This window comes from Meleagris gallopavo, chromosome 2 (genome assembly GCF_000146605.3).
Source record: "Meleagris gallopavo isolate NT-WF06-2002-E0010 breed Aviagen turkey brand Nicholas breeding stock chromosome 2, Turkey_5.1, whole genome shotgun sequence".
NCBI classification, from domain to species: Eukaryota; Metazoa; Chordata; class Aves; order Galliformes; family Phasianidae; genus Meleagris; species Meleagris gallopavo.
This window is the reverse complement of record NC_015012.2, coordinates 69,696,043-69,704,171: the sequence shown is the minus strand read 5'-3', so window position 1 is coordinate 69,704,171 and position 8,129 is coordinate 69,696,043.

Below are 8,129 nucleotides of genomic sequence, written 5' to 3'. Positions count from 1 at the left end.
TTCAGAGAGGCATTTTATTCCAAATCCCCTTTATTTAATGGGAGACCTGTGGCAGGAAATATGCACAGAATGCAGGAAACTGGCTATCAATGACAAGCACCGTGTCTGTTATAGATGGTTTTGAACTGTTTCTCAGCAGAGCAACGTGTTGGGAGAAGGCATGATTTTAATTCTTGATAGAGTTACAGAATTATTATTTATGAGAAGAAAAAAAGACACAAAAATTAAAACACCTTGTAATGAACCACTAGCTATAGGAGCATAACTGACCTTCAGAAAGGTGATACAGTTGGAGGGACAACTCTGAAACTGGCAGAACATATCTCTGCATGGCCTAATGCCAGAAGCTAACAGTGACAAAGCAGAGCAATTTGGAAAATCAGCTTGCTGTCATCCTGTATGCATGTAACTCTTGAAATAAAATAGTGATCTAATACAAGAGAGGTATATAGATTTAATCTGACAGCAATGCCAAGCAGTCATTCTAAGCAAGTGCCACAAATACTGTTTTTAAAAGGGGTAAAATGCTCAGCAAATTAGCTGTGCTCATGTATGCCAAAGAAGTGGTCTTTGCACATTGATTTTTCTATGTGGTTTTTCACACTCTGTACAGAAAATGTACATCTGCATCTAATTCCACTTCTTAATTAGTTACCCATATAACTGATCCTTTTTGAAGACAGATATGGAAGAACTGTTCAAGATTAGCATCAAACCACAAGAAAAGTAGACTACTTCTTACTTCCTTCTTCCTTACAGTAAAGATTGCTTTGGGTTCACACCACAAACACTTCCTCTCTTCAAGCTTCAATACTTAAGCAGATTTTCCCCTGCTATCAGGACAAACGTGTGTTTGGACACGAGTTGATTCCTTCTTCTCAAGAAGGCAAAAAAAAAAGAATGTACACATCATGACACAATATCCTACAAAAGCAAAGGACAAGAAAAGAAAATATGGTTCATATCTGGGAAGGTAATTAGACAAGTCTTAGAAGATCATTTAGAAGTCTCATTTTGTTTCCTTCAGTGAAAGAGAAATGATAGCAGAGGTGAGTGGTTTAATCCATGCTTAGATCTTTCCTTTCTCAGTTGTTTTTCTTGCTTCTGGATAACCAGCATGGTGTCACCAAGGGCAGGTCCTGCCTTACCAAGTTTGTTGCTTTTTATGATGTTGTAACTGCATCAATGGATAAGGAAGAGCCACTGATGCCATCTACCTGGACTTTCATAAGGCCTTTGACACGGTCCCCCATAACATCCTTCTTCTCGAACTGGAAAAATATGGATTTGATGGGTGGACTCTTTGATGGATGAAGAACTGGTTATGAGATTGTATGCAGAGAGTGGTGATCAGTGGCTCAGCGACTGGATGGAGATGTGTTGAGTGGTGTCCCTTGGGGGTCAGTAGTGGAACTGGAGATATTTAGCATCTTTATCAATAGTATTGACAGTGAGATCAAGTGCACCCTCAGCAAGTTTTCAGATGACACCAGGCTGTGTTGTGCAGTCAACAACCAGAGGAATGGAATGCCATCTAGAGGGACCTAGACAGGCTTGAACAGTGGGCCCAAGTGAACCTTGTTAGGTTCAAGGAAGCCACGTGCAGTGTCTTACACTTGGGTCGTGGCAACCCCCAGTATCAGTACAAGCTGGGAAGTCCTGCTGGAAAGAAGCTGGGGGTTGATGGATGGGAAGCTAAACATGAGCCAACAATGTGATGTCTCAGCTCAGAAGGGCAATTGTATCCTGGGCTGCATCAAAAGAAGTGTGGCCAGCAGGGCAAGGGAGGTGATCCCGCTCCTCTGTACTGGTGAGACCTATTGGAGTGCTGCATTCAGACATGGAGTTCTCAGTACAGGAGAGACATGGATCTGTTAGAGTATGCCCAGAAGAGGGCCACAACAATGATCCAAGGGATGAAACGCCTCTCCTATGAGGACAGGCGGAGAGAGTGGAGCTGTTCAGACTGGAGAAGAGAAGAGTCCAGAGATAGGTATCTCTGAGCAGCCTTTCAGTACCTAAAAGGGGACTATAAGAAGGAAGGGGACAGACAGGACAAGAGAAGAGGTTTCGAACTAAGGGAGGGGAGATTTAGATTGGATATAAGGAAGAAGCTCTTTTACAACAAGGGTAGTGAGGCACTGGCCAAGGTTGCCCAGAGCGGTCGTGGATTCCCCATCTTTGGAGACATTCAAGGTCAGGCTGGACCAGGCTCTGAGTAACAAGACTGAGCTGCAGATGTTTGATAAAGGACTAGATGACTTTTAGTGTTCCCAACTCAAATAATTCTTTGTTTCTATGATTCTGACACCTTATCACAAATGATGTGCAGCAGGGATCAATGAATTACATACCGGCTCTACTGCTACCATTCCTTCAAATGAATTACAAAAAATAAAATAATGTTATTATGTTGGATGCAAAGCTATAAATGACAGCCCACAGCACATTTCAAATGCCCTATTATGGGCTCAAGGGGCCTCTGAATCTCTGGCCATTCTACTTTCTGTGTTACCTCTCTACTAAGCATACAAAGGAGACTATGAACAGCATGTCATAGAGAGAGCAAAAGCAAACATGCACCTGTAAAGCTGTAAAGGAGAACAAAGAGGTGTAGAAGTAGCAGTACATAATCCCCACACATTTCTTGCTGGGCTTGTTTCAACTACATTATATTACAGCTTGAAGTCAAGGCTTCAGCCTCCAAGGGCAACATTTTCCTAAGGAGTCAAGCATAACATAATTGGTCCACAGAGGTTCCTATCAAGAAAAGTATCAAGAAGATTATTGAGACATTTCATCCAGCTATTATATTTATGAAAATAAGGAGAAAGTAGAGAATGGAACTAATGGCTAACCAAGTTTATTAGATAAGACAGCGGCCAGAAGAGAGAGAGCAAGGAGTCTGAATTAAAGCTGAAAAGAATATATTTCCTGAGAAGGAAAGGTAGCCTTAGTCATGCTTCGAGTAATCACAAAGGTTACTCTCAGCTCTAGAGAAGAGATGTCAAGTGAGCCACAACTGCTGGAAATGTAGATTTTCTGTAGTCATACAAAAAGCTCTCGGTGTGATTTATGTATAGAAAACAGGTGAGATGTTCAAAGGGTTATATGCCTTGAAGCAGTACATAGGGAAACAGGAAGAGAGAGAAGGTCAGCTGAAATCTTAATTCATTTTATCCTTTAAAGCAGTGGAGTGAATTCTCTTTCATGAAATATTTTGGGATGACTTAAGGAAGAACATTAAGAATCCAAATAATCACTGTAATGGACATACCTGGAAGTCTGCATTTGATACAGCTTAGCAAGGGATGCTGGTGAGGGCAGACTTAGCAGAAGGACAAAAGCACGTATGAACTTCATGTTGGTTCCTGTCTTGAGCATCCAGCCAATACAATGAAGTTTGCCTTTCTTTGCTCAGCTGGAGCCATGCAATAGAACAGCTGCTGTCACATCCACCAAGGACAAGGGAAACCAGAAAGAGCCTGTATAGACAGAGACAACCCATACAAGTAACAAGAATACAGAAATAAAACTGTTGAAGAACAGAGATTCAGGGCACAACCATCCTAAACACTCTAAATAAAGGTTTAAAAATTAAAATAAAAATTACTATACTGTATAATTTATACCTCAAATAGCAAAAATGTGGGGATGATTCTGCTCTTCGTCTGTCTGAAAGACCCTGGATCGATCAAGAACAAATAAGTAGGCAGGCTATTCCATGCTGAGTTGAGGAGTAATGTTCAAAAAAGAATTGTTTCATGATTGACTCAACCCAACAATAGTGTTATCATTCCTTCTAACCTTCTAGGCTAAAAGAAGACCAGATATCTCTCCTGCTTCTAAAATTTCTGCCTTGCTTGACTGCTTGGCAGAGGTTAGGCAGTCACATATTCTTGACTGGCTTCTGCCACTTCCCAGCCAACAGCATATACTTTTCCTGTTGTAAAGCAAAAACGAGGAATCCAGAGGCTGCCATTGAATAGCCAGCAGTAACAGCATGTGTTCTCCAGGAAGCCTCATCATTTCCCTGTTGCTAGAAAGGAAAAGAGTTGCTGAAAGAAGAAACACTGTTTTTCTACTGGCAAGTGATACCCATATGCCAATTTTCAGATAGTCTGAAAATTAACACTAGCCCGTTGTGCAGTTTTAGAGTCTTTTTTCCTCCTTTCTAATCTGAGGGTTAGATGTTTTCACATTCTTGCCAACGAATCTCCTAGAAAACTAAAAGTGATCTACACCCAGATTAAAACTAGCAATGAAAAGTGGCACTCATCCATTGACATGATCCAAAGACACCATAACACATAATCACACTTTTAATGTACAATAAAACAATACTTCACACATTTATGGAGTGGAATAAAACCAATCTATTACTGGTGCCTTTTAGTTTGGCTTAGTTTTCTCCAGAAATGATGACTTAATAACAGAGCCCTCCTCTCAGAAAGCATGCAGGCCTGAATTAGAACTGTGAAACTGAATTTATGAAATAACCTTGGCAGTAAATAATAGCACACCTCAAACTGGGATTCATCACACACCTGTGTGGTGGGGAAGTGAAGTCAGCCCCATCACACAGAGTATCAATCATTCCCAGGATGCAAATTCAGTGAGATATGGAAAGATTACTTTGCATAACCTATGGAAAGTAGTTGAATCGGTGTAATAAAAGCTTCAGCACAGCATTGTACAACCTGCAAGTATCCTTAAGAATGCACTTTTTTCATCATTTTGCATATGAACAGAAGCAAGGCAAGCAGATGGATGTACTAGTTGTAGCTGTGGACATAGTAAGCTTTATTCAAAAATGTATCCAAAGGTTTCAGTTCTAAGTATTGACTTTTCTGGTCAGCAAGAGAAGCCTTGAGGGCAGCAGTAACAACCCCAGGGCCTTCTCTAAGGGTAGGACTTCCTAAGTGTATGCCTAATGCTCAGCTTCTTCCCAGTGCTGGCTCAGCCTGCGAGACACAGCCTGGCTGCATGTCTTTCTCCAGCTGGGGATGTTGCTTTGGAAATGGCCCCAGGGACAGAGGTGGTTGTGGTCAGTCAGCCTGAATGTCCCCTGTTTCTGGGTGGCCCGTGAGGCCAGCAGCAAAATAATCAAGCATTTTATTACAGAAGGCAAATGCTACAGCCAGAGGTAGATGGGCTGTTTGATTTTTCCTACACTACATAACGTTTCAGTCCTATTTACTGCACATACAGTCTTCTATTTACTCTGTTATTTAGTAAAATTGTGTATCACAGCAAAGTCCTGTATCATGTATATTGCAAGTGATTTCTGACACCAGGAAGCCTTAGAAAAAGAGATGCATACAAAATGCTTGGGGAAAAAATGAAGGTCTCTTTTTCATTCTTATGTGTTTTACAGTCATCAAAGAGGTATAAAACACATATACATAAAAACATAAATCTTAAAGCTCATTTCATATGCTTTTTATATATTAAACACAACTGTTTACCTTCAGTTTCTTACTTTATTTCTTTTGAAAAGAGATTAATGTAAAAAAGTTTTTAAATGAGCCATTCCGCTGCCACTTCTTTTCTATTGCACTATTTATTACCACTTTGAGACTGCAGAAAAGAAAAAGGATGCAAATGGTATTTTATTCCATAAGTCTTTGGGTCAAAGTCAGCTGCCTACGCCAGCGATCAGATTTCCTTTTTTTAATTTTGGCAAGAGATAGATATAACCCATCTTCATATTAGATTTTGGAATATAATCCTTGTTATCCCAGCCCATCTACACCTGTCAGCATACAGCTTTCAATTTTTCTTTTCTTGTCATTTCTTCTTCTTTTTTTTTTAAGACTCGTGTATACAATCCCCACCCTCAGTGATGTGTAAAACATCAGGGTAAAAGACTGTAAACTTGTTTTGCCTGCATAAACACTTTAAAGCAAACTGTATTTACTTTTACTAGGGTCTCTTTTTAACTTAAAAAAAAAAAAAAAAGAAAAAAAACATTGGGAACAGTTAAAATGTTATGTTTAACACTGACTTACTATTTAGCTTTTTACAGCGCCCAATCCCAAACAGCGTGCTGAAGAATCACTGGAGGGGAACGAGCGCTCTTCCAGCATGCGAGAGAAATCAGAGCTGGGTGGCAGCTCCGCAGGGCCGGGCAGCTCTGAGGATCTGGGTCCTATGCTCACATCCACAGCTCAGAAGGCTCAGCACAGCACACCCCTAGGTCTTGATTCGGCAAAAATTTCCAGGCACGCTGAATTCAGGGCACATCAGATATCCGGCACCGTGGACCTGCTGGAAATGAGGCACGTACCTACACCTTGTGAGGAGCATCGCTTTTGTTTCTATTACATCTTCATTTGCGCAGGGGAGTGGGGGAGGATGTGGAGGCTGCACTACAGAGCACAACGGGAATGCTTATAAAATTTGTCATTCCTCCACAATAATTCTTTTTCTCTGTCTTACGTGGAATAGTCATTTGAAATTTGTTTCTAGATAATTAATTTTGGAAATGCTCTCTATTACAGTTGAGCAGACTGCAGTGTGTTCTGCAGGTTACTGCAGGAGCTCAGGTTGTGTCATGTAAGGATGGAGGTAGAGCAGCTGTAGGTAGAGTAGGAAGAATGCACTTCTGTAAGATTATTTTTCAAATGTGAATGAACCAACCTACCTAATTTTCCCCAGTACAGAAACAGCTCATTTCTACTTAAGAATTAGTAGGTGCAGAACAGTCTGATCAATATTCAGTGTGCAACCAAGACTTTTGCCTTTGCTGTGTCCTTGCTGGAAATTATTAAATATATAAGGCAAGGGGGAAAAAAAGACTGTTCCCAAGAGTTATGCTCACTCTACCCACCTTAGATTGTCATTTTAGAGCTTGACAGAAAGGGGAGTTAGATGGAGGAGTGAAAACACTCAGATCTGTTCTGCGCCCACAGGCTTGGTGGGCCATTGGAAACTTCTGCAGATTTCTGGCATCCTCATGTCTTGGAGGCTTGACAAGGAACAACAGAACATGAACTGGTGTCCATGGCTCATCTGCATATGGAAGTCTGGGAGCATCCAGTGAGGAGAACTCAACACTGCATTGCACAGAGCTGTTCTGCATTCAGCTATGAAGAAGTGCAGAAACGATGGTTCCTTTCACTCCCAGTCAAAAAAAAAAAAAAAGGCTACAATGAGATTCAGCCCTGGTAAGTAACAAATCAGATTTCCTGAGCTGGGGAGGGGTGATGATGTTCAACAATGAATGAAACGTTTCCCACTCATTACGAGGGAGACTTTGGGATGAAAACACATGGTTATTATTTCTTGATGCCATGCAAATAAAACCTTTTTAAAAAACATTTGGCCATTTAATCAGACTTTCCACAAGTGGTCACTGCACTTTAGATGCCAAGCATTGGTCAGCTAGGGCCAGCTGTGTGACATCAGCATACATTATCTGGAGGAGAAACTTAATTATGGCATGGTATGACTTTTGAAGCTCAATTATTGAACCTCCTTAATTCACAGACAGATGAAATTCAGGAGGAGAAGTTTATTATTTATTTTAAAATAAGTGTATTTCTGCAGGGTGAGCCACGTCCTTCTCTCACAATTAGCTCTGTGGCACTATTTGCTTGAACTAATGGCACCTAGTGGCAGTAATAGGCTGGTATACTTTATGTAGTGCTTCTAGAGGTGTATGGGAGCATAGGCAAGGCTGGTGGGTGTGCTGTTACTCACAGGTCAGAACATCACTGCTGAAAGAGGCACCCATGGGTCCTGTCCTGTGTCTTGCAGTGAGCTAGGAGCCCTTGGCCTCACTCCATCCCCTTCCAGCCTCATACATCTGCCTCCAATGCTCTTCTTGTCCTCATAAACTCACCCAGTCCCTAGCCTACCTCTTCCTTTCTCTTCTTTTCCCCCATCTGAAACCTTTCTCCATCTTTCCACATTTTTCTGGTAGTTTCCCCTTCTCTTTATTCCACCATCATCCCATAAAAATGGAACATACATAAACCACAAGAGAGAGATCCCTATTGCAGTTCCCTTCCCCAGAAACACAGAAATATAAAATAAGCACAGATAGAAATCGCAGGGAAATCCTCACCTAATCCACTGGCTTGGGGTCTCTTCTCCATCCACGATCTGGTTATGATCTGTTGAAG